Below are 4,697 nucleotides of genomic sequence, written 5' to 3'. Positions count from 1 at the left end.
CTCTCAGCAGAAAGGTGAAGAGAAGAGTCCCCTCTCATCAGAAAGTTGAAGAGTAGAATCCTCTCATCTCGAACAACCTCGTGCTTCCTTGCACGTGGCTGGGGGGTGCTCTCTGCAGCCGGAGAGTGTGACCCTTTCTCTCTGACCCTTGGCCTTGAGAGCTGTCAGTTATCGGCACAACACCTGATAGGGATGTTTTTCTGAGAGATGACAACTCAAAGTAATGGATTAGCACATTATCATTTAATTACAAAAATAGGATAGGCCCCTCAGATTGCTTTGGGAGCCTTCCTGACACATGCACATTATCATTTTGAAGGTTTGTGTTAGTCATTTAACATGCAAGAATCATATACTCATCAGTCCATAGCAGAGAAATGTTATTCTAAGTTAAAGGTGAGCTTGTCCCTGTGGATATAACCCCTTCCCAATGATTCTAAATGTATATTAATTCACGATTTACCGTTTGATAAAATATTAGTTTATCAGAAATACATTTTCTCTTTCATAAAACATAGGTTTGAGAAATAAATTACCCAATAATAAATTACTCAATATAATTGATTCTTCCCTCCCTTTTCTTACACTCAAAAAACTAAATCATTGGCTTTGTAGATATCACAATAATAAAAAGCTATATTACCTTAATAAAATCTCTAAATATCACCAAAGTAATTGTTTGAGTCGGACATACCAAAATAAATGCTTACAAATCCAACAGTTAATTTTGTCTTAAATTATTACTATCATTTAAGTTGATGACACGAAAATAAATGAGTATTTGACTAACAAATTATATTTTTAAGATATCCTTAATATCTTTGGCAAATTTCAGTCAAAATATTTGAGAATTGGCTAATTATACTGATCAGTTTCAGGAACAGCAATTATTACTCATTCCAAATCAATATTCTTCATCTTTAACAACAATTTAAGAAATTGAGTAAATTACACTAAAACGTCATGAGTGGACCCCATTAACAATCGCGCGCAAATGCAGTGTGCTCATGGGAAATCTACTTTTCTATCTGCGCCACATGTGGCAACCGCAACAAGCAAGGAAACACCACGACGAGAACCACCAGGAAAACTCCCTGCAAATCCTGGTAAGTAGCCAGCTAGCAAAAGTTAATGAAATATTGACCCTGACTTTGTGCATATACAACTTTATGGTGTGTAATTATCTAAATACTGTCACACTTGCAGCCATGCTGTCATAGGTCTAGCTAGTTCTCTGTCCGCTTCTACACACGCATGGTGGACACAGTCAACCAGGTGAAGTGAAGCTAACGTTTTACTCAAGTAAAAAGTAGAAACATTAGCACCTGCTTTGTCCGCAGTTGTTGTCTTAAGTACCTAATCAACCAGCTGTCTGTATGTAGCATAGTTAGCTGTTTGTTTTAAGCCCCTTTTACACTGTTATTCAGAAATGCTGTAGTAAAGAAGATCCGCCATTACGTCGACTTTTTAATACTTAACCAGACAATGCCAGCATAATGCTGCCCCAGTGTGTGATATTAGACAGCATGCCGGCCTGACGTGTAACACAACAGCGCCGGCGAATATGTGTGTCTGCATGTCCCGCCATGCCGGAATAACGGAGCAACAGTCTCGCCTTGAACAGGCTGTGAAGGGGGCTTTGCCGCCACACCCGGTTACTAAGCAACGCTTATCGTTTAGGTATCCCTGATAAGGAGGCAGTCATATCATTAACTAAAACTAGCTAGATCTGATCGATATGGACATAAACACGAGTGAAGTATAATCGGGAGAGTGATCAGGTTCTGCAAACTGAGACACGCAGCTCTGCATGATCACCTGCAGCTCTGCCGCTGTGAGGGGACCGGTGAGCAGAGCACACGCTTCAAGTTAGACCTAACACATTTAGCAATCTTATCTACCTCTGGAAGTAACCGAACTAGTTATAAATATGTTTATTCTTTACTTTTGGGTCACTCATTACTGGATTAGCGAGCTGCATGAGACTAAACTGACGGGCTGTCAGGAGAGGGAGAGAAGAAAAGAGAGCACCCTGTTTATTTCTCCCATGTCATTATCCAAAGTTACTGTACATTTTTGAATAATGTAGTTAATCTACTATTAGTTGTTTGTGTAAATGTATTACTTATATTGTTGATTTTTGTAGAAGCGCCGATAAAAGTATGGATAATACAAAGATAAATGCACCTTGTTTGTGTAAGGTGGCTATTAGTTTATTTGGGTGATTACTGTATCGTGCGAGTGATTTCAGATAACGTCTGCCTACTGCATCCGCGGCCCAGCAGCTGTTACTAGTCTTGCCTATATGCTTATGAAACTGTTTCATCTTTATTATAATAAGGCATTGCATTTTCTTAAGAGGAGTGGCCTACCTGCCCAACTTATGTGTTGTCATATTTATGAGGGAACACTTGATGATGGCTAGAGCAAGTAAAGTTGAATTATTTTGTGAAGCATGTTAAATATTTTCAATATTTGTTTCACAGCACCGACTGCGCTAACGGAGAGAAGTTGAACGAAGATAACAAAACAGAGGAGGTACATTTTATTATTTTATTAAACACTGAAACAACGGTGCCAACATATTAGTTTGCTTTATACAAGTTTAAGAAATCGGTGAATAAGCTAAATGAGTTGCACCTTGATTTCGACCATGTTTGAGTGCAAAGGCCAGGAAGCACTTGTTAGAAACATAAACAGTGACTATATACAAATATCTAGGACTTGATAATACAAACTGTTACTAATTATTATTATATACTACTCCTGCAATTGAGGATCCTGGCTCTGAACACTGCAACTGCAATCGTTTTTATTGACTGTTTTCCAAATGTTTGTGCAATTACGGTAGATGTTCCATTAACTATAGTTTGGAGTAGATGTAATTATTAGCATCAATGAGTAAATATAATTGGGTGTCATTTTTAAAGCTCTGTATGATAAAACATATTAGTCCAAAAAGTATGTAGGTAAATGGAAGTAGCATTAAACCAGTCTGTTCGCTCCATGTGATAACACTATTTATCCTCACTTTTTTAGGTTGCAGCTTATGGGATGGCAATGTAAGCTCTGCACATGTGTGGCTTCAGCGAAAGGGTCACTTCTCAAGCACTATCGATTGAAGCACGGTACCTTTGGAATCTGGGAGAAGATGCGAGTGCCTTGATCAAGGACTTTGAGGTTAGTACTATGGCTGAAATGATTCCTCAAGTAACTCGATTACTAAAAATTATCGGGCAGTGGGACAGACATACACGCACTCAGTCAAGCAGACAGACAGCGTGGCACAGAGGTAAGACCGAGGCCGATACAGATGTGCAGTGATCAGTTACAATTATAGTACCCTTATATGTGTAGCCCAGAAGACGTATACCTTTTTTTTTTGAGTTCTTTGAAATAAAAAAACAATAATTATTAGTTTTTGCATTTCAGAAAATGGGTTCTTTAAAAGTTAATGCACTAAATGGGTCTAGTTTTGACATATTATTGTATGCAATTTAAACAATAACAATGTGGATTTTTGTTGTTGTTCATTTTGAGAGGCCGGTCTTATTTTCTCTTTTCTATTTACTATTGCTCTTTTAATAAAGCAAAATAATGTATTATCCGATTAATGAATTCATCGTTAGAATACTCTATAGCTGCAGCCCTAGTTAGTACAATAGTTTTCAGGATTTTTAACAGTGTTAGTTTTGAAGTTTTAAATAATGTAATCATGGATGACTGTGATGACCATGAACATACATAGTGAGTGAGCAGTGAGGAATTGCTCTTTGTGTGTCTTGTAACATGCAGGCTGAAAGTAAGCACTAACCAGTTATCTTTTCAATGTCTGCAGGATGCTGCTGATGCACCTGTCAGTGTACAAGAGGAGTTGGCAGAGGAGGTGATGAAGATGTACCTGCTGCAGAACCAAGATGGGTCAGTCGATGAACCTACTGATGTAGGGATTGTGATTGAGGGCATCCCTGTCCTCAGAAGTCTTGGGAATCTTAGCAGAGCCGGCTGCTATCTGTTGGGACTAACCTATGCCTTGGATCTGAGATACCCCAAGAATCTCAAATATAGTTTTGAGGTATTCCAAAAACTACTGTTGGAGCTGGATCCTGGCAACCTTTCAACCAAGGTTCAGAGACTGAAAAATTGCCTGCATATGTAGTTGCCGACTACTGTTCAGCAAGATGCTAAAAGGTACGAGTTGAGAGTTCCATTGATTGAATTGCATTTTGGACTGGTATTGTTGTAAAGTGTCACTGTTCTTGGTGCATTTCAGTCATATGCAGAGTTCAGTTCAGCCCGTTGCTCCCATAGCTCAATGGAAATGTTCACATGCTCATTGGCAAAAATATACCTGGTTGAAAGTTAAGCTAGATAAAATGCCTAAAAGTTTTATTGCTAAATAATCAAATTTGAGATTTCCATTGATGCTAAGATTTCTCTGCTGCAATTGGTCTTGTTGCATTTTACCCGTGTTTAAAAGGACCGCTTAGTTATATGCAGAGCTCAATTCAGCTCATCGTTTTTATAGCTTGGCCATTGTTACCAGGGCTCTCCCTTCTTAGTCGATTAGTTGACTTTATTTGTGGTTTTGGTCGATGAAGATTTCTTTAGTCAATTAGTAATATTTTAATGTATTTTTTTTCATGGTGAATGACTTATTTGTAAGAAACGTATATCTATGAGTGGCCGTTAGGGAC

At 38.3% G+C, this 4,697-nt stretch overlaps 1 long non-coding RNA gene across 1 annotated transcript; it reads left to right on the top strand.

Annotated features, from left to right (window-relative positions):
* The first annotated feature begins 641 nt into the window (after positions 1-641).
* On the top strand, positions 642-3,981 carry LOC117491725. The gene is made up of 4 exons (XR_004556791.1): positions 642-1,106; positions 2,487-2,538; positions 3,040-3,180; positions 3,839-3,981. It is a non-coding gene; the product is annotated as an uncharacterized LOC117491725 (long non-coding RNA).
* Positions 3,982-4,697: the final 716 nt, after the last annotated feature.

The sequence above is a fragment of the Trematomus bernacchii genome, unplaced genomic scaffold (genome assembly GCF_902827165.1).
Source record: "Trematomus bernacchii unplaced genomic scaffold, fTreBer1.1, whole genome shotgun sequence".
Taxonomy (NCBI): Eukaryota; Metazoa; Chordata; class Actinopteri; order Perciformes; family Nototheniidae; genus Trematomus; species Trematomus bernacchii.
Note: the sequence above shows the minus strand (reverse complement) of the source record. Positions and strands in the feature narration are given on the sequence as shown.